Source organism: Macaca fascicularis, chromosome 15, assembly GCF_037993035.2.
Source record: "Macaca fascicularis isolate 582-1 chromosome 15, T2T-MFA8v1.1".
NCBI lineage: Eukaryota > Metazoa > Chordata > Mammalia > Primates > Cercopithecidae > Macaca > Macaca fascicularis.
The window spans coordinates 98,526,196-98,554,138 of NC_088389.1; the positions used below are offsets into that span (position 1 = coordinate 98,526,196).

At 40.0% G+C, this 27,943-nt stretch overlaps 1 protein-coding gene across 20 annotated transcripts in view; it reads right to left on the bottom strand.

Annotated features, from left to right (window-relative positions):
- The window catches only part of KANK1 (KN motif and ankyrin repeat domains 1), a 240,862-nt gene that overhangs the window by 145,358 nt on the left and 67,561 nt on the right, over positions 1-27,943 (bottom strand). For 14 of the 20 annotated variants that reach the window (XR_012424764.1, XM_065530642.1, XM_005581850.4 and 11 more), the window contains one exon: positions 15,305-15,430. The exons of the other annotated variants lie outside the window; for them this stretch is intronic. The gene's annotated coding sequence lies outside the window, so the exon portion shown is untranslated. The remainder of the gene's footprint in view (positions 1-15,304; positions 15,431-27,943) is intronic. 20 annotated transcript variants of the gene reach the window in all.

Here is a 27,943-nt window from a genome sequence, read left to right on the forward strand (position 1 = left end):
GAAGACAAAAGCAATGCCACCCCAGTTGCAATGTGCCTGTCTGGTACCCAGATACTGGTTTCTAAACACCATTGTCCAATAAAAGGACCCAGGCTCCTTAGAGAAGTGATTGATTCCAAAAGTAGGGCAAGGAAAATACAAGATTAGCCTGGAGCATCAGAGGATGCCATAAAGTGAGAAAGTACTTGAAAAAAGATGGAAGCACGTCAAAAGGACATCAGAGTCAGCTTGAAGGAGCTCCCAGTGGCCAAAGCTAGAATAATTTAAACAACAAAATAATGATGATAATATTGGGTTATAACCCACAGAATGAAGTAACTGTCCATGATGAGTCCACACTAATGGCACTAGCAATAAGGGAAACTGACATCAAGTAACCTCTGTTATGAGATAATAAAAAAGATACATCATTGCTTTTGTGGTATTCTTTCAAAAAAAAAAAAAAAGCATAACCTAAAAGTAAACATTAGAAAACATCAGACAGCCCCAAATCTAGAGTCATTACACAAGATAACTGACCAGAAACAACTGACAAGGAATGACAAGGAACTATCACAAACTGATAGTTTAAGGAGTCAGAACAACTCAATACAATGTGGATCTTGGATTGGCTCATGGAACAGAAAAAAAGGATAGTGGAAAACTGGATAGAAAGCTAGTAAGGTCTGTTGTTTAGCTGGAAGTATTAGACCAATTTAAATTCCCAATTTTGATAATTATATTAACGATATAATTAATATCTTACATAATATGGTTATGTAAGATGTTAACATTAGGAGAAACTGAGTGAAGTGTACATGAGCTCCGTACTACCTTTGCAACATTTCTCTAAATCTAACGTTACTTCAAAATAAAAAGTTTTTAAAGACTGATGGAAGAGGAAAGCACCTGTGGTTACTCTTACTCCTCACTCCCATCTGGCTTTCTTTTCTTTGGGCATTTTACAAAAGTATCTCCTTCTGCTTTAGTTAATTGCGAAAGAGCACAGAAAGGTACAAGACACGAGACTCAGAAAGACAGAACATCATAGTGACCCTCCTGAAAAATGAAGATGGGCTGCCTTTTGGAGTGTAGCTAAACTTTTCAGTTATCCCATAACAAAAAGTATTTAACTTTAGAATGTGTTAGTAAATTCCCAAACTCGTCTTTCTTGGATAGTGCAAAAGAAGAGAACACCGGGTGTTCACAGAATCTGTCAACAAGCAGAAGATCTTTTGGCATAAAATCCAAAGCTACTTAAAAATGACTGCCAGCAATAGGTAGAGGGATAATGAAAGATATGTTGGGAGTCAGATGAGGTGAACAGAGGGCAAGAGTACAAGCCCAAGAAGCATATATGTGCTACTAGTTGTTTCCTCACCTAATAATATGAAGTTGGATCCACAATGCATTTACAAATACCTGTTTATATAGCCCATACACATAGCTAAAAGGACTTCTTTTTATTTATTTATATTCTATTTAGATTATTACGTATGTTACCACATTGTATGGGAATGAAAAGAGTCAGACATACTCTTCTTTTTCTTCTTTCTTTCCAAGTATTTAATTACTCAATGTGATGCTCTTAGATAACAGTGAATAGCATCTACAATGATATAAACAGGCACTTAAAAAAAAAAAGGAAAAAATATATTTTCCTGTCCATTAAAAAGTACAACATGCAACAATGGAATATTATTCAGCCTTAGAAAGGAATGAAATTCAGACACGTTACAACATATATGAGCCTTGAGGACATTACACTAGGTAAAATAAGCCAGTCACAAAAAGACATTGTGTGATTCCACTTATGAGGTACCCAGAATGGTCAAAATTACAGAGACAGAAAGTAGAATGGCCCCCAGGGGAAGAGGGGAGTGGGGAGTTGTTGTAGAATAGATATAGCGCTTTGTTTTGAAAGATGAAAAAAAGGCCGGGCGCGGTGACTCACGCCTGTAATCCCAGCACTTTGGGAGGCCGAGGCGGGCGGATCACAAGGTCAGGAGATCGAGACCACGGTGAAATCCCGTCTCTACTAAAAATACAAAAAATTAGCCAGGCGCGGTTGTGGGCGCCTCTAGTCCCAGCTACTCGGGAAGCTGAGCCAGGAGAACGGCGGGAACCCAGGAGGCGGAGCTTGCAGTGAGCCGAGATCGCGCCACTGCACTCCAGCCTGGGCGACAGAGCCAGACTCCGTCTCAAAAAAAAAAAAGAAAAGAAAGATGAAAAAAAGTTTTAGAGACTGGTTGCACAATAATGTGAATGTAAATAACACTACTGAGTTGTACAATTAAAAAAACAGTTAAGATGGCAAATTATATGTTATGTATAACACAAAACTTTAAAAAAAATTTTAAGGTAATTATGTGCATTTTTTTCCTCAGCAATTCTTATTACCTTAAAGACGTACACGGGTATATGCTCATTTGGGTACAAAATTGTTAACTGTTGCATTATTTATACTATAAAACACCAAAAACACACTAAATGATCATTAAAATAAAGCCTTAAGCAAAGTACAGTCATCCCTTGATATACGAGGACTGGTTCCATGACTGCCTGCAAATACCCAAATCCTCACATACTGAAGTTCTATAGCCAGCCCTGAAGAACCTGCATATATGAAAAATCAATTCTCTCTTTATGCAAGTTGCACATCCCTCAAATACTTTATTTTCAATCCATGTTGGGTTGAAAATATCTGCATAAAAGTAGACCTACATGTGGACCTGCATTTAAGTGGACCTGCATATAAGTGGACCCTTAAGTGGACCCATGTTGTTCAAGGGTCAGCTAGGTCGCCCATCAGTATGATGGGTTACTCTGCAGCACTTAAGAGAAATAAGTACACTCACAGAGAAAGACACAATCTATAATCATGTAAAATAATAAGTTAAAATGTAAGACAAATTATATGATTTTATTCATAGTAAGAAAGTATGTTTGTATATAAATGCATGGAAAGTATGTAGAAGGATATATATCAAACTTAACAGGGACCACTCTAAGGAACATTTGGAGGAATAGTGGGGTTCTTACCTTGAATTTTAAAATAACCACTAGAGAACATTTTTTAAAAAATAAAAATATTATTTCTTGCCGGGCATGGTGGCTCACAACTATAATCCCAGCACTCTGGGAGGCCGAAATGGGCGGATCACCTGAGGTCAGGAGTTTGAGACCAGCCTGACCAACATGGAAAAACCCCGTCTCTACTAATAACACAAAATTAGTCAGGCATGGTGGCACACGCATGTAATCCCAGCTACTCGGGAGGCTGAGGCAGGAGAATCGCTTGAACCCAGGAGGCGGAGCCAAGATCACGCCATTGCACTCCAGCCTAGGTGACAAGAGTGAAACTCCGTCCCCCACCAAAAAACGAATAAAAACAAATCATTCATAAAGGAAATTAAGAAAACAATTATATTTATAATTGCATATAAAGAATAAAATACCTAGGGATGGCCAGGCATGGTGGCTCACACCCATAATCCTTGCACTTTGGGAGACCAAGGCGGGCAGATCACCTGAGGTCAGGAGTCTGAGACCAGTCTGGCCAACATGGCGAGACTGTCTCTACTAAAAATACAAAAAATTAGCCGGGTGTGGTGGTGTGAGCCTGTAATCTCAGCTACTCAGGAGGCTGAGGCACGATAATTGCTTGAACCCGGGAGGTGGAGGTTGCAGTGAGCCAAGGTTGCGCCACTGCACTCCAGCCTGGGCAACAGAATGAGGCTCTGTCTCCAAAAACAAACAAGCAAGCAAGCAACCTAGGAACAAATTTAACACAGGAGGCAAAAGACTTACACACTGAAAATTACAAGACACTGCTGAAGAATAAGATCTAAATAAATGGAAATACATCCTACATTCACGGATTCGAAGTCTTAATATTGTTAAGATGACAGTATTACTCCAAATCATCTGCAGATTCAATGTACTGCTTATCAAAAATCCAACAGCCTTTTGCAGAAATGAAAAAAGAGATCCTTAAATTCATATGAAGCTGAAAGGGATCCAAAAGCCAAACAACACTAAAAAAAACAAGAAGAAAAAAGTGAAGAACCCTCACTTCTCAATTTCAAAACTTGCCACAAAGCTACAGTAATCAAAAACGGTGTGGTACTAGTATAGGGATAGACGTATGGACTAATAAAGAGTCCAGAAATAAAATCTCACATATATGGCCAACAGATTTTTAACAAGGGTACAAAGACCATTCAAATGGGGAAATATAGTCTCTTCAGCAAATGGTGCTGGGAAAACTGGATATCTACATACAAAAGAACAAAGTTGGGCCCCTACCATATAGAAAATACCATATAGAAAATTAACTCAAAATGAATTAACAACCTAAGTATAAAAAATAAAACCATAACTTCTTAGAAGAAAACATAGGGAGGCCAGGTACGGTGGCTCACGTAATCCCAGTACTTTGGGAGGCTGAGGTGGGTGGATCACCCAAAGTCAGGGGTTTGAGATCGCCTGGCCAACATGGTGAAACTCTGTCTCTACTAAAAATACAAAAAAATTAGCCGGGCGTGGTGACGCATGCCTGTAATCCCAGCAATCCGGGAGGCTGAGGTAGGAAAATCACTTGAACTCAGGAGGCAGAGGTTGCAGTGAGCCAAGATCTTGCCACTGTACTCCAGCCTGGGCAACAGAGCAAGACTCTGTTTCAAAAATAAAAATCAAAAAATTAAAAAAAAAAAAAAAACCTTAAAAATGAGAAAAACTGTGTGCAAATCATGTATCTATTAAGGGTCTAGTATCCAGAATATATAAAGCACTCTTACAAGTCAACAACAAATAACAATTTTTAAATGGGCAAAGGACTTGAACAGACATGTCTCCAAAGAAGATATGCAAATGGCCAACGTGCACATGGAAAGATAAATACCATTAATCATTAGGAAAAGATAAATCAAAACCATGATAAAATACTACTTTATGTCCACAAGGATGACTATAATTTTTTTAAAAAGGAAAATAAGTGTTTGCAAAGATGTGGAAAAATTGGAACCTTGTACATTATTGGTGGGACTAGAAATGGTTTGGCCCTATGGAAAACAGTTTTGCAAAAAGGTTACATAGAATTCCCATATGACCCAGCAATTACACCTCTAAGTATGAACCTGAAGTAACTGAAAACAAGGACTCAAGTACTTGTACACCCACGTTCACAGTAGCCTTATTCATAAGAATCAAAAGGTGGGGAAAAAAATCAAAAGTCTATCAACAGATGAACTGATAAACAAACTATGATATATCCATACCATGGACTATTCAGCCATAAAATGGCTGAGACATTACAACATGGATGAATTTACTAAGTGAAAGAGGCCAGACACAAAAGGTCACATTTATAATAAACGAGAACATTTATTTTACATGTGGTATCTAGAATTGTAAATTCATAGAGACTGAAAGCAGATGAATGATTATCAGGGATGAGAGAGAGGAGAGAATAGTGTGTCACTGATTACTGATTAGAGGGTTTTCTTTTGTAGTGAAAAAAATGTTTTGGAACTAGAGAGAGATGGCAGCTATACAATATTACGAATGTACTAAGTACGTCTGAATTGTCAATTATTAAACTGCCTATTGTTATATTACGTAAATTTCATCTCATTAATAATAAATAAAAGTTAAAAAAATAATGCATAGGTAAGACCAAAATACCAAGGGGAGTTGGTAAAGTAATGATGGCGTAACGAGACAGTAGTACCACTGTAAACGGGCATCTTCTGAAACCCGTTGCCTCTCCGTGGAACATTCTAAATAAAGAGCTATTGCCAGGGGAAAAGGAAACCTACTCAAAACCAGGGATGGGGTAAATAATCACTGGCTCCGTGACAGCAAAATGATACACTGCCAGAAACAAAAGCCTAGTTTAGCTTAGCATAGGGGCTCAGAGGACAGCCAGACTTGGTAGCCTTTAGTCTTTTCTCTATCTGAACTTAACCTACAGTGATGTACATTAAAAGAAGTTCCACACCCTCCCTTACAGGTGAGGAAACTAAACCATGGCTGCTTCTAGAGCCCATACACAGGGATGTGGGTAGGAACTAAAAAAATATTTACTAACTTGGTATACAAGTTGAACGTCCTTAATGCAAAAATCTGAAATAGAAATGCTCCAAAATCCAACACTTTTTGAATGCTAACATGACACCAAAAGTGGAAATGTCACACCTCGCCTCATGTGACAGGTTACAGTCAAAATGCGGTCAAAACTTTATTTCATGCACAAAATTATTAAAAATATTGTATAAAGTTACCTTCAGGCTTTGTATCTAAGGTGTATATGAAACATAAACGAACTCTGTATTTAGACTTGTGTCCCATCCCCAAGAAATTTCATTATGTATATGCAAATATTCCCAAATTCAAAAAAGTTCAAAGTCCATAATACTTCTAGTCCCAAGCATTTGGAATAGGGGATGCTCAAACTGTGAAAGTTATTTGTTGTCCTTTGTCAAGCTGTGGAAATTAACAATTCTTCTATCTATCATCATAAATCTTCTCATGAGCCTGGGTGCAGTGGCTCATGCCTATAATCCCAGCACTTTGGGAGGCCCATGCAGGAGGATCACCTGAGACCAGGAGTTTGAGACCAACCCGGGCAACAAAGCAAGACTTCACCTCTACAAAAAATAAATTAGCCAGATGTGGTGGTGCATTCCTGTAGTCCCAGCTACTCAGGAGACTGAGGTGGGAGGATCACTTGAGCCCAGGAATTTGAGGCTTCAGTAAGCTATGATCATGCCACTGCTCTCTAGCCTGGGCAACAGAGTGAGACCCTGTCTTAAAAAAAAAAAAGAAAAAGAAAAAAGAAAAAAATTCTTATGAATAACTGTCCAAAAGCACACCCTAAATCACAGCAGGCTCATTTTGCAAGCTTTTCCTCGGGTTCTTGTTCTATTTGCAATGCTCAAGTTTGGAGCTGAGGTGCTCCTGCAATGGCATTAGGTCTCCCCTTCAGAGTGCTTTCACAGCAAGAGAAATTCACACCAGAAAAGGCACTGTCCTTTTAGCCACTTAACCCTTCTTTCAACAGGTATCAATCACCACATTTTAAAAATAGAGACAGGGTCTATGTTGCCCCAGCTGGTCTTGAACTCCTGGGCTCAAGCAATCTGCTGGCCTTAGCCTTCTGAGTAGCTGGGACTACAGTCATGTGTCACCATGCCAGGCCATCATTGCATTTTAATTTAAACTATTTGTTTTGGCTATTTCAATGTGATTATTAGGACAAAACAAGAAATTTAAATTAAAAGGCAACTTTTCTAAAAATTCTTTTTTTCTTTTTGAATCTGCGTTCTGCTGAATAAAAATTCTTAAAATCAAACTGTTTCTATAGTAACAAAAGATGTCAAAGTATCTATATATCTTTATTGTTTAATTCCTCTGACTGTAATAAATAAGCCATTATCAATACAGAATGGCTGAATCCGAAAGGATTTGTTTTATATATTAGAGGTTGGAAGAGGAGAGACAGGGAATCTGAACTCTCCAGATTTTTACATTTGGTTTTAAAAGTCTTTTCCTCATTTAAAGTGTCATTATTAAAAATTATTAATTTTTTAAAAATTCTAGACACAATTGAAATCACATTCAATATTTTTGAACATTCCAAAACATCTATAATTGTGGATCAGAGTTTAGGAAATCAAAAAAACACTCAGGGATTCTCTACTTCATTTCATTGTATCTTAAGACATTTTACAAAATATAAACAATCTCACACTTATTAACTATTTAAGACTTTAGAGTGTTTCTGGCTCACTTTAGTCTCTGGCAGGGCTGGTTCCCATTTTGAAATGAGAACTCTATGTTAAGGTGGAGGATTTAGAGACTTACAAAGTCAAAAAGAAATCATAACTCCTACATTTTTAATCATCCATCCTTCTGGTATATTATTTGTCCCATAATTCTCACCAGAAAATGAAGAAAGTTTTGAAGAACGAGTTATTCTCAATGTAAATCTCCAGCCAGCCTCTGTCAATCATGTTGGCCTTTTCCCCCTAGTTAGCCTTTTTCCACCTCCTGCCTGAAAACTACACTACTATTTAATTGCTTTGTGACTTCACATTTTATTAAAGGCAGAAAAACATAAAGAGCTAAAACAAGGAGATAAGCCTATTGCCATAAATTGTCCCCTTAAGCAATGAAACTTGCCTCTCTAGTATAATAAGGTGGGTACTGTGAAAACCCCCAACAAGTGCAATTCTGCATAAGTCCACAGCCCCCATCACTTACAGCAGACCTTACAGTTCTCTCTCGAGTGCAGCGCCATAGATCAGACCCCAGGGCAGTCAGCAGCATGCTTTCTAAAGCCAGTGTGAAGGGCACAGCCCAGGGAGTCACTTTCCTCTCTACCCTCACTCACTCCAAATTTATCTTGGGTTCTCATGGCCGGTGCGGGGAAAGCAGAAATAAGAGACAAGGTTATAAAAAATTTTATAAACTGATAGCACCCCACCTGCCATCCCATTCCCTAGAAATCCAGTCATAACCCAGTGAACACATTTTAGCTAAGTGTTCATTTTCATAAATTTAGAAGAATTCACTTCTGTCCCTTTTGAGTCTCCATTTCTTCCTCTGTAGTGGGAAGGAAAGCATCATTATCAGATTATATCATGTTTCTGAATGTGCCCAAGCCCCTGCCCTCTGGAAGATCACATCCAATGATTTACACAAACAAATCAGGTCTTTGTGTTTAAAGCCCTATGAAAACATCAATGGGCAACTTCTCTAAGTTACTCTGGTTTTTTTGCGACCAGCCAGAAAACAAAGGCTTGTGTCTAGAATTTTAAAAAAATTAATAAAAACGAGGAAAAGGCCTTTAAAACCAAATATAAAAATCTGGAGAGTTCAGATTCCCTGTCTCTCCTCTTCCAACCTCTAATGTATAAAACACTGAGGTGTATAACAAAGTTTATGACATTAGTTAAAAAAACCATGCAAGTATATGGTGGGGGGGGGATGTGTAAAGATCTAATAAATCCACTAAGCATAAAAAATGTCTGGAAGGATATACAATAAATTTAGCAGTGGTTATACTAGGAATAGGATCAAAAAGCGGGATACAAGAATCCTTTTTTTGTCTCTATAAATGTTTGAATATGTGACAATGGGCACATGTGACTTTTGTCATTAATCTTAATTTTCAAAGAGTTAAAATAAGGAAAAGAATAATGACCAGTATTTTCCAAACCAAAAACTGGAACACGTGGTCTGCCAAAGAATTTTTATTCCACATCTAGAGATAAGAGGCAGTTAGGAAAAGTAGTCACTGGAATGTTCAAATTTCCAGGTTTCAATGGTTTAAAAAAAATGGCAGCCAGAATAATCTAAAACAAGATTGTCTACTAGCATTAGATATTGAGCAAATAGTACAAATCCCTAAGTCAGTCACACTGTGTCTTCTTTCCTCTTAGAAGGTAGGCTATGGTGAGTGACCCCAAGATCATCTTTCTTGGTATTGAGCCAGCATGCTCATGAGGAATTTGGCTCAAGTCAATGAACAGTTTCTGCATTTACGTTTTGCACAAAGGACTACCCAAGGAGAGAAAAGCAAACAAAAGAAACAAAAAACAATATAATAGTGCTTAAGGACTATAATTTGAGTAAGACTCTCTAACAAACAGGAACCACAAAAATTGCAGGTGCTATTCATTTGGGAAAGAAATGAATTTTAATTCCTATCTCAAATCACATTTCAAACTAAATTTCATACAGATAAAATATTTTAAAATATGAAATGAAACCATAAAACTACAATAAGGTAAATATAGGTAAATGTCTGTGAATCTTGTGGTTAGAGATGTAATATTGATTCACTTCTTCTATAAATACTTGCCAGGTCTGACCAGCAGATCCTGGCCAAGTGATGGATGAAAAAACGTACTCAGACACAAGTATCCAGTGAAAGAGCGGGCTAGGGGACCGGGCTGCTCACAGAAAGAGTCCTAGCAGCTGTGACCCTGACAAGCCAGCACTGCGCGCATTTATTCAGTACAGATTTAATGACAAAGGCTTTGAGTCAACATACTTGTGGGTAATTAACATGGTTCCCCTCCCCCAGGTTTCCACAGCTCTCCCCAGGCACGCCCCCACCCAGAGAGCAGTTCTGCACACAGATGATTAAAGGCCAGCCTCCAAGGCCTAAGTAACTTCTCTAGATCAATTCCTTTACATCCCCTTGTTATCTAACCTTTGCTCTCAGGCTCCGGGTAAGAGAATTTGGCTGCCTTAGGTTTGCATCTTTTCCTACAATTTCTCCCACCCTGACCAATCTCCTACAAATACTATATGTTAAGTACTAGAGATCTTGCTGTGGACAATACAGACAAGGTCCCTGCCCCCATGGAGTTACAGGCTAGAGGGGGAAACAGGAAAAGAGTAAGTTAGTAAGAAATAATAACTATGGCTGGGCACAGTGGCTCACTTCTATAATCCCAGCACTTTGGGAGGCTGAGGTGGGCGGATCACCTGAGGTCAGGAGTTTGAGATCGGCCTGGCTAATACGATGAAACCCCGACTCTAATAAAAATATAAAAATTAGCTGGGCATGATAGTGGGCACTTGTAATCCCAGCTACTTGGTAGGCTGAGGCAGGAGAATTGCTTCAACCCAGGAGGCAAAGGTTGCACAGTGAGCCGAGATCGCACCACAGAACTTGAGCCTGGGCAAGAGAATGAGACTGCATCTCAAAAATAAGTAAATATATAAATAAAAAATTGCATACTGAGAAATGCTCAAAAGGGTGTGTGTGCATGTGCACACACATGCATGCCTACATTTTCCAAGCAAAGAAACTGCACCTGCAGAATCTCAGGGACAGGAAGGAGGTTGGCATATTCCCTGGACTGAGAAGAGACCAGTGGGGCTGGAACACAGTGTTCAAGGGTGAGTGACAAGAGGTGGGGCTTTACAGCAGGCAAAGCATGATCATGCCAGGCCCTGCAGGCCATGGTAACAAGAATGCCATGACGAGCTCAGGCAGGGGTATGCCAAGATGTGATCACACTTGAAAGAGATTACTCTGCTATGTGAAGAACTGACAGTGGGCAACAAATACCAAGGCATTCTTACGTCCTAGTTAGCCTATATGGAAACCGTAAAGGAAAAGATTTGACAACCTAAATTTAAATATATACATTTAAAAGCAGTATAAAAATTGGAAGAAATTATCAAAACAATGAACATACTTTTATAATAAAAGACATTTTTAAAAATTTAAATCTTTAAAATCTTATTGTTGCAAGTCAGTAACAAAAATAGCAAATACCCCTCTGGAGAAATGGGCAAAGGATATGAACAGAAAAATCACAAAGGAATATAAATGGCATATGAACAGATGTTCCTCTATCTAGAAAACTGTTAAGGTTTTTTTGTTTGTTTGTTTTAAACTGCACCATCCAATGTTAAAAAAGGTGTGGGAGAAGAGATCTCTCGCACACTGGTGATGGAACTGTACATTGGTTCAGTCTTCCAGGCAGTATGTATCATACATTAAACCTCTTTCCTAATCTTATAAGGAAATAATTAAGAGCAGCCTCACAAATATAGTTAGAAGGATGTACATTAATGTACATGTCCAAAGTGAGATTTGATAAAATATGTTCCTGAAGCAGAATATTCATCAACCTTTAATAATTACACAGCAGTGACTACTGATAAGGAGAGAGGTTTACAATTTTCAACTGAGAAAAGCAGGGTACGTTTCTGTATTTAAGAATCTTATTTAGGCATATACACCTAAAAAAAAAATCTCTGGAAGAATACAAACAGTGGTTATTTAATGGTGGTAAAGTTACACATTTTTAACAGGTTTTTTATTTATCGATACATCTTTCATTTTTCTACAGTCACTATATACTGCTTTTAATAATGCATGAAGTCTCTAAGCAAAAAAAAAATATATATATATACATATATATATATATATATCTCTAAAGCACCATAAAATAAAACTTGAGACATACTAAACTGAATGGTAAAGGAGGAGATGGAGAGGAGGCAGTGTAGACTGGAGTTGGATGAGAAAATGGTAATGTTAGAAAGGGACTTTGGGGGGCATGTGCCTAGTCCAACTCCTCATTTTGCAGATTAGGAAAGCATCTACATCTACCATCTCCTCACTTCACCTCCCTGACTGTAATAACAAAGGTTATTAGAACACAAAACAAAACTATTGCTACTAGGTCTTCACTAATTAAAAAACCACGTACCCCGTGAGAAGCAACCATAAATATCATCACTGTGGCACTTAACTCCTGAGTAAAAGGTACCAAGACAAGAGCACAGCCTGACAGCTGCTTTGGTATTTGGAAACAAGAGGGTTATTGCGGAGTGCCGTTTTTTTCCTCACTCCTCAAGCAATTAAGAAATATTTCCCTCCTAATATTGCTCCTGTGCCTGTCTAGCACTGAACTCACAAAGAAATATCCTCAGATGGTTACATACATCTGGCAAGAATATCCTCAGCATGCCTAAGGCGTTCACAGAATCTGTCGACTTGGAGCCCAGACGTTTTTATCTGGGTCCTGCCTCCTGCGCACAGCAGAGGTCTTTGGCAGGCATTTCTAATTCCTTGGCCCATTTCCCACAACAGATACTCTAAATGGTTTCCCTTTCTCAAATCTAAAACCCCAAACCTACCACTTTTACTCTCCAGAAATAAATACTTTCTTCTTTCTTTATTCAGGCCATAACCCGTCAGCCCTCTTAATGTTCCTTTCTATTTCAAATCACCTGTGTCTACCTGCTCCATCTCCTCCCTCCTTCCTGGCTCAGGGGTGGCATCCCTTCTGTCTCAAAGATGAAGCCCTCCACCCTGATCTATTCAGCCAGTCCTGTAGTCACAGAAGTCCTGGCCCCCTAAGTTTTCCCCTTTCTTTATGACTCCTTCCCCGCCCCCACCTCTCTCCCCACTGGGTACCTCCCTCTCTTTTAGTATATCTAAGTTTCCTTACCCCAACTCTGCTGCCTCCTCCCAGTGGCATCCTCTTTTGCTCCTTCTTTTCCAGCAAATCTCTAGACCTGGGCATCTACACCTGCACCTCCTTAGCTTATCATGATGTTAAGAAGCATCAAGAGTAAGTATTTACAGTCAGAAGGCCCAGAGTACACATTCAGCTCTGCCACTGACCATTTCCCACAACCTTCAGTGAGCAAGCCACTTAATCCTCCAAGTCAATTTCCTCCTCTGTAAGATGAGATTAATAACACCTGCTCCATCTCCTTCACAGCTGTGTTGTGAGGATCAAATGAGATAATGTGTGTGGAAGTGCACTGGCAGCTTAATATAAAGCACTTTAACATTCTAGTTATTCCTGTTATTACTCTATCCCTGACCTCTCAGCATCAACTGAGTCAGGCAAGGTAATTTGTGATCTTCAGGTTGGTCACAGTGTTAACGCTAACAATGCTTCAATGTCAGCTTTTTAGCTTAATTCATTCAAAAACAAGTACAACCGTGCGTTTTTTTAATCATATGGGCAGGGACTTCTGGAAAACAATAGCAGTAAGCCAACAATTATTGAATACATACCAAAAGTCAGGCGCTGTTCTAAAGTACTTTACCAGAGAGTTTTATTACTATTTTCATTTTACTTATGGGGAAATTGAGGCAGAGCACAGTCATGATTTGAACCCAGGCATCTAACTCTAGAGTCTATACCCTATCCAATTCTGTTAGTGGCAAAGTGGGTGCCAGATAGAAATAAACCAGTCAGGAGATCATGACTACTACAGCATTAGAGGCAAGAGATAATATGGGTTAACAGGAATACCTAGAATGTTTTTTAAAAACACATACCTTTCTTTTTTCAAATAGCTAACTACCAATGCTGCTGAGAGCTGAAAGTTACCAGGTACTTCAATATACTGCTACTGAGAGTATAAACTGCTGTGACCTTTCGAGAAAACAGAGTACATCAACAGAGTAAATTAACAGAATACATCAAGACCTGAGTGCTACATTCTATCAGTGTTCAGCAATGCCACTTGTAGCAATTTATCCTAGGGAAATAATCACAGATGTGCATGACAGATGTTCACTGCAATGTTATTTCTAAAAGTAAATAAGAAACAATATAAATGTCTAATAAAAGGAGATGGGATAGAGAAACCATTACATTTCCATATATCTGAACACTATGCTGTCATTTAAAATGATGCTGCAGAAAAAAGGAATAAGCATTTTATTAAGGAAAAGAAGTATGTAAAAAAGCCCATTGATATGGGCTTTGGTATCTGATTGGTTAAGTTCTGAACTGGTGGGTTTACCAGCTATGTGAACATGGGCAAGTCATTTCCTTCCTTCCTTCCTTCCCTTCCTTCCTCTCTTTTTTTTTTTTTTTTTTTTTTTTTTACCAAGTCTAGTTCTGTCACCCTGGCGAGAGTGCAGTGGTGTGATCTCAGCACAATGCAACCTCTGTCTCCCAGGTTCAAGTGATTCTCCTGCCTCAGCCTCTCTAGTAGCTGGGATTACAGGCGTGTGCCACCATGCCCAGCTAATTTTTGTATTTTTATTAGAGACAGGGTTTCGCCGTGTTGGCCAGGCTGGTCTCGAACTCCTGACCTCAAGTGATCTGCCTACCTTGACCTCCCAAAGTGCTGGCATTACAGGAGTGAGCCACTGTGCCTGGCTAATTTCTCTGAGCCTCAATTGTCCTGTGTATAAATGGGGATAATAAAAGTACTAACCCCAAGGGTTATGAGAATAAATTAATATATATAAAATGCTTGGTATTTAGCTTGTCACAGCACAAACATGCAATAAATGTTACTCAGGTTGCAAACATAGAGAAAGCTAACACAACACAAACACATATTCTAAAAACTTGGAAGATAATATAGTACAATTTTAACACTGATTATCTCTAGAAACAGTGTAACAGATTTTGATTTAAACTCTATTTTCTAGATTTTATTTATTGAATAAAACCAGCAACATATTAATATTTGAGTATCTCCATTTTTTCAAGTAGTCTTAATACTCCTTTTGATCTATTAAGTTTCCCTAGTATTATCCAGTCTATGCATATTGTGTTTATGAAAATGGGGTATTTAATTGATTTAACCTGAAGAGTAATACAATTCACTTTTATTCTTCAGAGTAAAACAGCTTGCTCATATTTCATCCTATAAAAGTCTTTTCCACAATCATACATTCGTAGATCAAGAGCAGTCTGAACAGATCACTGGAGCATAAAAGACTAGAGAATGGATTTGTATCTCTAAAAAGCAAAGTTAAAGGAGACAAACATGACAACTTCATGATAGTTATAAAGAAAAAAAGATATGTTACCTTAATTATGTAAGGTCAGAAATTACTGCAATAAATATTTCAACTCCATGGACAATTTCCTAGTGTGATCAAAAGATGAAAGTAATTCACTAGTTCAGAAGTCCATCCAGTATAGTGACCATCATTCTGAAAGGAAAAAAAAATCTCTTTGAGGGAAATGTAATAGAACAATCCTCATTTTTAGGCTTGAGATCCACAGGAGAGAGGAATCAATTATTAGAGACAGCTATGCATTTTGGAAATCAAAGTACAGTTAAGCCACTTTCCTGCTGGGGGTGCAGGGGCAGGCCAGAATAAAAGGGAGCCTAAGATACCATGCAAAGAGCCCCTTTTGCTTTAGGTAAAGGCTAGCTATTTGCTCTTGTGACTCACCACCACTGCAAAGAAAAGTGCTGGATCCCTCACAGCTTTCCACCTTCTGTCCTGTTCTCCTCCTCCGTGTGTTTGGTAGTACATACATAAGAAGGCACACGCATACCTCTCTATTTTTATATATTTTTTAAACTCCGTCATACTTACTCAGACCACTCCATAACAAACACATGGCCTTTCTACTAAAACTGTTAACGGCAGTTCCCTGGGACTAAAACCTTGGAACTGTTTTCAAGTCATCCCTCTTATCGTTACCTTTCACTAACAGTCCACCACCACTTTTCCCCGAATGTCCAGCTGCTCTCTACCCCTTCTTTTTCACTCCTATCACACTGCTAAACCAAACTTCCTTGGCATACCCCATCTGTTTATAACAAGAGCCTCTAACTTGGCCCCTCTGCAGATCACAGCCTATCCACTCTCTTACAGAAAAATTGCTTTCATCCTATTTCTGTAACCTTGAACAGGATTGGGCCCATCCCCTTTGACTGTAAAATGAAGAACTGGTCTCAACGTTCTCCATCCTCACTGTGCTTTGAAGTCAGATGTCACTGGACATGAATCCTGATCCAGCCACTCTGCAAAACTTAGACAAGTATGTCTGCTCACAATTCAGTCTTACAATGCATAAAATAAAACGGGAACTAGTACATCTACTCCAAAGGCTGCTGTAAAATAATAATGGGATCTTATGCCTTGCAGATCACACAGCAGGTACTGAACAATATTGGTTATTCCCATCCCACCGTACAGAATCCCACAAGCTTTGAAGTTCTCTGGTCTTATAACTTCCAAACTTAACATCTTCTTACATCTACATCCATAGTGATAATGATTTTCTCTTCCATCACATATAAACTCCTCTGTTGACCTTCAGTTCTTCCATTATCTATCACTACTTTATCTTCCTCTAACTTCCAATAAATGCCTTCTATTCAATCAGATTAGTCTGATCATTTTCCCAAGAACACACACTTACACCCTGCCTTTGTGCCCATCAGTTCCCCATAGACTTTTCTTATCCCCTCTGTCAAAGTCCAGTTTGAATCCAAAGCCGCCCGATGCCGACCTTGCAAATACTTTAAACCTCACACACTGCCTTAACATTACTGTCTACTCTTTCATGTTTACCGAGATGAGCTGTCCAGCTGACAAAGACTATTCCGATTATTCCAAGTTAAGCTTTTTACTTCAGTGTGGATTGTATTAGAGTTTTTACAATCTACATATTTTTTGGATCGGTTCTGTCAATGCTGTTTGAAATTCACAGGCCTTTGTGCCTTAAGGTAAGAGTCTTTTATTAATTCCATCATTTTTATTTGAGGCTCACACAAGGAGCTGGTTCCATTATCAATGGGTAGACCATTGACAGACAATCTGACAGCTGTCTCATGAAGCCAGATAAGAGTTCTAAGTATGTCTAATGTCTGTCAGATTTTGTGACAAAGTGAACGTGTTCTAATTTCAAGTACCATTGTAAGACTAAACTCTCAATGGCAGCAAGGATGATGCATGGTGGGGAAAGATGACTGGTCACTAGAGTTTCACCTGAAGATGATGGTTGAAGCTCCAGGGATAAATGAAGGTTCTAAGGGGAATCAGTAGAAGACACAGTGAAGGGTCAAGGGACATGGAAGAAGACACTGAGTGGTTACAGAGGCAGGAGAGCAACTACAAGGGTGGAGAGGCACACAAGCCCAAAGAGAGTTGAGTAACACATCAAATGCTGCAGATGAGGACAAAATGTCACTGGGTTTAACAATTAGGAAGGCATGACCCCTTAAGGCAATTTTCAAAATGGCAGATACAGGATGCTGACTCAGGGCATTGAGGAGAAACTAGGAGGAAGGCAAACGGAAACAAGCAGAGACTGCCTGCCAAGAACTTTGGCTCTTAAGCCAAAAGGTTTGTGCTGGTCATTTTCTAACCTTGAACTTAACAGCTCAATGAAATACCCAAGCTCACTCTTCTTCCCTGCCAAGAACTTTGGCTCTCAAGCCAAAAGGTTTGTAGTGGTCATTTTCTAATCCTGAACTTAACAGCTCAACAAAATACCCAAGCTCACTCTTCTTCCCTTGCTTCTCACCTGTCCATGTGCAGAGATAACTGACAGTTGACTGCAAACCCTTCCCGCCTTTTTTCTTCCAACACCACCTTCACATGCCTGGTTTTGGTTCCCTAACAAATCTTACAGAACTATTCAACAGCTATATGTTATCAGGTCTCAAAAGCTAAGTTACATTCTTCTTCTGCTGTAGGTAAATGATAGTTACTTAACATAAAAGGAAAGACACCAAAATGTGTCAAATCAACAGAACAGAAGTCCAGGTTCGGATCAACTACCATATTACTATCTTTGGGTAACCTATGTAATTTATGCTGAATTATTAAAAAATAGTTTTTCTGCCTTCAAAATAGTGTTTTGTTCTTTACTGTTAAGTTTAGAAAAATCAAAGAAAAAAATAAAAATCATGAGGATAATTAGCACTTTGTTGAACCTCCTTCCACTTTGATATGTATGCATGACATATAATACACAATGTGTAAGTGCATGTAAGTTTCACTGAAAGTGAATCATATGGTATTACTGGTAACTTGTTTTTCCCACTTATTCTGATGGAAATTCTGTATCACTGAATAGTCTTGTATGCTTTCATTTTTAATGACTGCTCAATAATCCATTTTAATAAATTCCCTTGAAGTACTTAAGTCACCTCCAATTTTTGATTATATATTTAATGCTGAGAAAGATATCCTTCACTATACCATCAAGTATTTGCCTGGGATAAGGTCAAGGTCAAATGTATAGAAAATGTGAGGATCTGATATTGACAATTTGCCCTACACAATGTTTGACCCAGCGGCACATAACAATACCCACTCTTCCACACCCCCTCTAACACTGGGTCATGTTATTTTTTAAACTGTATTCTATAGATTTAATTTTAAAATTTTGATTAGCATATCTTTGGGGTTGAACACTTTGTACCTTTTTACACTCTTGTTCATGTTCTCTATTTTTCTACTAGTGTGTTCATATTGATCTGGAATACCTTTTCGTATATCCAGGATATTAATTTCATATATCCAGAATATTAATTAAGGATGTATAGATTGATATATTAATATATAATGGATTTTTACATTTATATATTAATATTAATCTATATATCCTGGATAATGGAGAGAAAATAGTGTATTTATTAAAACTTTTGCCTACAAGGAACAAAATCAACTCAAGCATATTAGAGCCAGAAAGGATCTTTATATAAGGATACTGAGGGATCCTTCACATAGAAGGATACTAATATATAAGCTTTGTCATGTGTGTATTACAATTCGTTTCCCCAGTGTATTTTATTTCTAAAATGGAAACATGACCACTAATCTATTTTGAAGATTCAAGAACATGCAAGTATTAAGTCATGAATGGAATTAATCATCCTATAAACAAAAACAAAATTGCTGCTACTTAGGACTTAATAAGGTCCCGTATTCTCTGTCCTTATGATGAACCTACTAGGCAGGCATTTCCATTCCTCTTTTACAGAGAAAATGTAACAGATATCCATAGATAGTAAAGTGATAGTTACATTTTAATTTTTACAAATAAGCTCTTTATTGATCCTAAAAAAGACTTGGTAACAGAATTAATCCCAGCTGTGTTTGCAGTAAAATTTCCTCCTTAGAAGTAATTCCAGGGACTACTCCCATTTGTCTGCCAGCCACAAACCCAGTTACTAGGTTCTGCAGCAACCATTCTTTTAAGTTTCTCTAAATTCTCTTCTTCCCCTTCCTCTATGACATCTTTACTATTAAGTGTCATTCTGATAGCAAGAAAAATATTTTTGGCAAGGAGCCAAGGCTACATTATCAGTCACTACAAGTTTAACCTGATGGCAGTTACTTTGCTAACATTATAAATACATTAAAGGGACTTCAGTGGCTTATACGTTAGTGACGTCTATAGTAACAGCATACATCTGAACCCATGCTTTTGTCAGGGGCGAAGCACACCGTGCTGTATAAATATTTTATGTACAGCCTGTACTGAAATTCTAGATTAAGAGGCATTCACAGAGCCTCTGTAATATGCTGGTTGCTCAAGACAGCATATTTTTATCACAATTGTGTGCAAGCTTTGCCATATTCTACAGAGATCTCCTTTATTTAATCATAGTTCCCCCACCCCCAAGTGTTTTTATTTTTTAAATGCATTGGTTGTGCTATGGGCAAGGCAGCATCTGAAATAATGGCAAAAGTAACGTAGCTGATCATTGAACTGGTTGTACTCAATTAGCCTGGCCACTGAGGATTCCGAGGGCAAAAGTGCACAGTGTGAGTGAGCCGGGTAGATGAGATTTTTGCAGGAATATTAACAGAGCTAGACTACCCGTTGCCAGAAAAGGGAAAAGGAAATACTTTTATTAGTTCACTGAAGACTTACAGAAAATGCTTAGGAATTTGAAGGCTACTCTTATGGAATAACAGGTTTCCAAATGGGTTTTGGAAACAGACAATAACAACAACAAGAAATATCTCAAATCCTCCTGCTAATTTGGGGCAGGTACAGCCACACCCCCCCATACTCCCCTGCTCCCAAAAACCCCCAGCAAGTAGCCACGAGGAAGGGCAGCTGCCACCTCTACGTGGGGAACTGGCCAATAGGCGACTGTTGCTAGGTGACCACAGAGGAAGCAGTGTCTCTTGCACCACCTGGCGGCAGCCAGCATTTGAGCAGTTACCGACTCTGGGGCAGGGGGAGTTCTCAATGTTTTTCTCTCTGAAATTTCGTCACTCACAAGAGTCGAGGGCTCTGGCTTACCTGCTTCAGGGAGGTTGTGGTAGGGTTCCTTAAGGAGAAAAGCGGGTGAGAAGATAGAAATGTCTGCCACACTTAGGGGAGATCTTCGAAGTGAATGAGTGTGAAACTCTGAGTGGCAGATAGCCATACCTGCACTCTGGCTGCACCCTCAGGTGTGCAGCAACCCCAGGGGGATGGCTGGATGTGGACAAAGCATCCTCCCTAGCCTCAAATGCAGCCCAGAAGCAGTAGGGCCTGGTGTAAACGGATAACTTAGGAGGTCTTCCTGACATCATGACATTAGTAAAGCCTGGAACCTTGGCACAACTCTGGGAGAGTGATATGGGAAACAAATCCAAGAATAATCGAGATGAATCTTTCTGCTACCCAAAAGCAGTAGAAGGTTAAAGTCAAGATTAAGTCTATTTAGCAAACTGCAATATTCTCTGCACCTCTAGTTTGTGGACTAAGATTCATTCCCAATTCAAATTAACCCCTTAGTAAACAAGTACACTACTGAAGGAAGGGTTCATAGCTAATAACCTATATATTTTTCTCAGTTCAACATCATTGACTCCCATCAGTGGATCAGAGATCAAAATGGTATTCAGAATAAAGGACCCTTTTAAAGCAGATTCACGAGAAGGCTCTTGTATCATGCAAGCATTTCACCAAGAACTTCCAGTCTTACTTGCCACCAATGCCATGTAAAGGGTCTGTTTAAGATAGGCATCACTGGAGATAGCAGATGCTGACAGCCATGAAGCCTCATGGGGTGGAGTCACTTTGGAAAATTCAGCACAATCCAGGACTGATTCACTGTCTGGCCTGAGGTTTTTCAGGTCCAACCTCCAGATTTTCTTAGAGCCAAAGATGATTACTTTCCAAGTGTGGGGTTAATGAATAAACCCACAGCAACATGTCAATGGAATAACATAGGGAGAATGCTTTTGTTCCATCTATGCAAGCTACTCCCCTTTGGGGTCTTCTAACTGGGTCACAGGGTCAGAGGTAGACCTCCCATAGTGCCTCCCTGCACTCAATTACCTCCCCCACCATGGCTCACTGGACCACATAAAGACGTGAGACCTACGCTGAGCAAGATGCTCCTTCCCTAGGGCTTTAAAATTGGGGCTGAGGAGCTGCCAGGCAGGCTCCAGATGGAGCTGGATCTGTGTGTTGCATGCTGTGGACGACACAACAGAGCTGGAATGCAGAAAGGTGAGGATGGAGCTGAGAGAAGCAGGGACAACACACGGAGACAGAGTTCTTCAACTTCCTTGGGCTTTTCTATTTTTGATTCTAGGTTTTCTCTGAGGATCTGGATTTTGGGGAGGACTTCGGTATCCTGATAACATCTTCCCCAAGTTTGTTTTGTTCCTGGAAGCCAAAGATTCCCAGTTGAATACCATCCTTTTCCCATTACCAAGCTAATACCCAGCTGTGCTAGGGGAGCCCACACTGGGGGCAGAGGGAAGCAGACCCAGGGTGGGTGGGTCGGGGAAGTCTACATGGAGGGCACCAGTCCTCAACTGAATACCTCCCCAGTTACTAGACCTCCCATCCCTGCAGCTTCAGTGTGCCTTCCCTGCCACACTGTGCCTCACTGAACCTGATTTTTCTAGGCTTGCAGGCGGAATACTCTGCTTCAGCTGGCATTTTTTGTCTGTGTGTTCAAACATGCATATAGTCAAGTTTTCCTATTTTCAGTTGCAGACATTTTATTAAGTCAAGATATAACAGTGAAATTCCTAGAGTTATGAGGGTGCTCTGCCCTCCATCCCCTGCTCATGGATAAGCTCGTCACCTTCGAGATGGAATTTTTAGCATGGCTTGAGCCTACATTTCAAATAAAAGTTAACTATTACACAGAGGTGGGTGAAAATGATTATCTAGAGTAATATCAGTTTTCTGACAGAACTGGTAGGATCTGGAATAATTTCTCCCATAAACATCCAAGTACAATTTCTCGAGGGTAAAGAAGAGTCCAACTTAGTAATGGGCATTTTATTTTCAATTGTCACGCTTGATTTTTTTCTAAAACTTGCACTGATGCTATAACAATGCATAAATCTAGCTGTTTACACATGTATTTTCAAAAATCAACATTGAGATATACTCCTAAACTATGATGATGTCCCAGGGGAAAACAATTAGAATAGATACAGTTTTTAAGATTTTTGTATAGAGGGCTGCACCACCCCACATACACAGAAAAAGGCTTTTTCTTTCAGGATTAATAAGAAATGAAACATTTAATTGTCTGTGGTCCATGTAAACAATGTTGCTAATATATATCATTTTTACCCTCCATGGCTTGGCAAAGGCAAACACACACACACACACACACACACACAGACTTGAAAGATAAAAATAGACTCAAGAATCCAAATCATACTTCCTTACTTGATATCTAGATATATAAAGCAAGAAAGAATGTTTCCTACTTTGTTTGAAGCAAAGAAAACAAAAAGTGAATGCTTTTACTGATTTATTTCTGGGGTGATACAACGAGAAAGCAGTTTTCTGAGGGATCCTCATTTGGCTCAGTTCTGCCCTTTAAACCATAAGCCAGTATGGCCAGTTCCATAACCTCTGGTGTTTTTCTCCTCTCTCTCAGTTCTTGTGGAGGAAGTGACCACATCTAAGGGTGACCTGGTTACAAGGTAGAAGGAGGCCTCCTAGCTGGGCTGAGTGAGGGAATGATGTGTGCACAGGTAATGATAAGCAACTAGCACTCTTTCGGGCTTTGCAGGATGCCATCGTGAGCTTCAGGGTGCTCCTATCCCCAGAGTTTACAGGTGAAAGAGCTTTACTTTCCCAGAAAATTATAATAAAAAGTACAATTTCAAAATCCTACTTCTCATGTGTAAAGCCAGTGGTTCTCAAATGTTAGCATAAATCAAAATCACCTGCAGGGCTTGTTGAACCATAAATTCCTGGGCTCTACCCTCAGAATTTCTGATCCAAGAGGTTTGGGGTGGAACCTGAGAATGTGCACTTCTACCAAGTTTCCAAGTGATGCTGTTTCTGGTCAAGGGACATTTTGAGAATCAATGCCTTAAACAAAGAAGTTTGAAGGGTGGGCATAAACTATCTGGGAGATGATACTGAGAGGTGAAGCCGGCTGGGCTTCTGGGTCCAGTCGGGACTTGGAGAACTTTTCTGTCTAGCTAAAGGACCGTAAACACACCAATTAGCGCTCTGTGTCTAGCGAAAGGTTTGTAAGTACACCAATCAGCACTCTAAAAACGCACCAATCAGTGCTCTGTGTCTAGCTAAAGGTTTCTAAATGCACCAATCAGCGCTCTGTGTCTAGCTAAAGGTTTGTAAGCACACCAATCAGTACTCTAAAAACACACCAATCAGCGCTCTGTGTCTAGCTAAAGGATTGTAAATGCACCAATCAGCACTCTGTGTCTAGCTACAGATTTGTAAACGCACCAATCAGCACTTTGTAAAAACGGACCAATCAGCAGGATGTGGGCGGGGTCAAATAAGGAAATAAAATTTGGCCAACCAAGCCAGCAGCGGCAACTCGCTCGGTCCCCTTCCACGCTGTGGAAGCTTTGTTGTTCTTTAGCTCTTTACAATAAATTGTGCTGTTGCTCACTCTTTGGGTCTGCACTACCTTCACGAGCTGTAACACTCACTGCAAAGGTCTGTGGTTTCACTCCTGAAGTCAGCGAGACCATGAACCCACTGGAAGGAAGAAACTGGACACATCTGAACATCTGAAGGCACAAACTCCGGACACACCATCTTTAAGAACTGTAACTCACCACGAGGGTCCGCGACTTCATTCTTGAAGTCAGCGAGACCAAGAACCCACCAGAAGGAACCAATTCCGGACATAATACAAGCTTTCTGTTAATAGTATGGGAGTCTAACAGTTATTTATCATGCACCAGGTACATGGTATGTACAGGGAATGTCACGGTTTGCAAAAAAGACAAGGTCCCTCCTCCTCCTCTCCCACAAACCTGAAATAAAATTACTGTTCCAGGAAGAAGCACCAACTTCAGAATGAAGCTTTCTGTATCTCCAACACAAACTGCATGCCCCATGAGGAAATGTACAGTCCCCCTAAACGAAACAATGTCAAGTCTCCTTGATTGCCAGTGGAAGAATTGAAGCAAATGTCTGAGCCTGCTCTCAAGAATGAGATTACAACTAGAAAATGATGATGCACCCAAAAGATATAAGGAGCACACTATGACAAGCACATGATTGGCATGAGGGCTAAATGCAGGGGACCTGTGGGAAAGACAGACACAGTGCCTGGCAGAGCACAGGCAGCTCAAATATTGGTTCCTCTTCTGCTTTCTTACCTATCTGTACATTACAAGGGAGGCCCAATAAGGGTTGTCTATGCTGGGCCTTCAAGGAGGCTACCAGCTGCTTCTTACCTTGTATATACTCAGGACCCAAGGTTAAGTTATCTCAGCAGCCCCAAGCATTTAAACTCATAAAATTATAAAAGGATGGTATGAGGCTAGTGGTACTAAAACTTTATCATGCATCAGAAGGATCTGGAGGGCTTTTTGAAAACACAGATTCCTAGACTCACACCTTCAGAGCGAGTAGTAGGTCTGGTAGGTTCCAAGAATTTAAAATTTCTAGTAAGTTTCCAGATGATGTGAATGACGCTGGTCCATAGACCATACTTTGGGAATCATTCATTAAACTTACTGTTTTTTGTTCTGAGATGCAGTCGCACTCTCGCCTAGGCTGCAGTCCAGTGGCACAATCTCAGCTCACTGCAACCTCCATCTACTGGGTTCAAGCGATCTTCCTGCCTCAGCCTCTCAAGTGGCTGGGATTACAGGCATGCACCACCACATCTGACTAATTTTTGTATTTTTAATAGAGACAGGGTTTCACCATGTTGGCCAGGCTGGTCTTGAACTCCTGACCTCAAGTGATCGGCCCATCTTGGCCTCCCAAAGTGCTGGGATTACAGGCACGAGCCACTGTGCCCAGCTAAGCTTATTGTTTAAGCCATTCCTTCCTTGCTATTAACTAGAACACTATCTCTGTAATTAATTTTTTTTGAGACAGAGTCCTGCTCTGTTGCCCAGGCTGGAGTGCAGTTTACATGATCATGGCTAACTGCAGACTCAACCTCCCAGGCTCAAGCAATCCTCCCACCTCAGTCTCCTGAGTAGCTGGCACACAGGTGTTCATCCCTGTTCCTGGCTTTTTTTTTTTTTTTTCTGTAGAGACAGGGTCTTGCTATGTTGCCCAGCTGGTCTCAAACTTCTGGGCTCAAGTGATTCTCCCACCTCAGTCTCCCAAAGTGCTGGAATTACAGGCAAGAGCCACTGTGCCTGGCCTCTGTAATCTATCATATAAAACAGAAGTCTCATATAAAGTACTAAGAATGGTGGCTTTTATCACCAACTGTGTGACTTACCTCAGGCAAATACCGCACTAACTTTCTCTGTGCTTTAACTTTCCAGATATAAGTGGAGCTTACCTCCAAATTATATAAATCTCACTGAAGGTTATTACTATGCAGTTTTAAGGACATTACCAAGTATCAGCTGCTGCCTTATCTTCTAGAATATTGTTCACTGCTTTAACTGAAATACATCAGAACATTTAAGACAAGTACCCTAGACCCCTCATATGCCAAGCACGATGGGAGAAGCCCAGGAGCTATTCCTGTTTTTGTTTTTTGAAACATAAAGCCTAGCAAATGTTAGCCTTCTCAAAAATCAGAATAATCTGAGAAGATGCTTTTGATATAAAATGACTTCAAGTTTAACTGTGGGCATAAAGACAAGGCAAATACAAGTTTCAACTTAAAAAATATAGGCCAGGCACAGTGGCTCACGCCTGTAATCTCAGCACTTTGGGAGGCTAAGGTGGGTGGATCACAAGGTCAGGAGATCGAGACTATCCTGGCTAACACAGTGAAACCCCGTCTCTACTAAAAATAGAAAAAAACTAGCCGGGCGTGGTGGCGGGCCCCTGTAGTCCCAGCTACTCAGGAGGCTGAGGCGGGAAAATGGCGCAAGCCCGGGATCGCGCCACTGCACTCCAGCCTGGGCGACAGAGCAAGACTCCGTCTCAAAAAAAAAACCTCTCTCTCTCTCTCTCTCTCTCTCTATATATATATATGTGTGTGTATGTATGTATGTATATACACATACACTTAAAAAGAGAAAAAATATTTTCTTTTTTTTTTTTTTTTTGAGACAGAATCTTACTCTGTCACCTAAGCTGGAGTGCAGTGGTGCGATCTCGGCTCACTGCAACCTCCGCCCCTCAGGGTCAAGCGATTCTCCTGCCTCAACCTCCCGGGTAGCTGGGACCACAGGCACGTACTACCATGCCTGGCTAATTTTTGTATTTTTAGTAGAGATGGGGTTTCATCATGTTAGCCAGGCTGGTCTCAAACTCCTCACCTCAGGTGATCCACCCGCCTCAGCCTCCCAAAGTGCTAGGATTATAAATAGGCATGAGCCACCACGCCCGGCTAAGAAAGAATATTTACAATCATTACAAATAAAAAGGTTTCCTCCCTGTTGAGAACAGAGTGGTACAGCTACTCATTTCAATATTAACAATCACATAAATGACATACTTCAATCTAAGGTAGAAAAGCAGGAAGTGAGGCTCGTTTTCCCAGAGCACCCCAGTCAACTAGGTCAAGCATTAAAATACACCAAGGAAATGTTCTCTCCAGCCTCATTCATTATCAGAGTGCAGACTCTGGTATTTCAGTAAAGACCACTGGGACCCTGCCCACTCAACATCCTCATGATCTTTAGCCTTTATAGAATGTTACAGGTGCAGAGCTTCGGCCCCCTTTCCTAAGGGAGGAGTGGGTATGAGCTGGGCCTTTCAAACATGTCCAGCCAGAGAACAAAGGCCACATGATGCTAGTGATGCATCAGTGATTTCTATTTCTACAGGACAAGACTCCTTCCACTATAATAAAGACAAATCCAGGTTGCCCTGGCAAACTTTTTGGAAGCACAGAGCTGCGGTGGATGGGCACAGCCCATTAATCTCCTCCTTGGCTCCTACAAGCAACTCTCAGCTTTCTACTCTAAACCTCTAATTAAAGCTAAATGCAATTACAAAACAAAAAGTGCACTGTTAATCTATAGTCCACCCAGTTTAACAAAAAACCTTTCTAAAGTGTATATGAATCTTGTAAATGTAGGGAAATTGACCTTCTGACATCAGTCACTCTCACCACAATGAAATAATTCCTGTCTTTTCACTCAGGATTTTTAAAGCAAATAATCAATCAATGAGTGAGGGTGGGAGTGGGACTGCTGAGCTAGAAAATATCAACCATTTTAACATTTTCTTTAAAATAAAAATAAAATGCCTGCGACTTACTTAATCCCTGCTATCCTCACCACCTTTTCTCGCTGATAATGGCTTATGAAATTCTGGCTTTAAAAAAAAATCCTCGGCTGGGCGCGGTGGCTCATGCCTGTAAT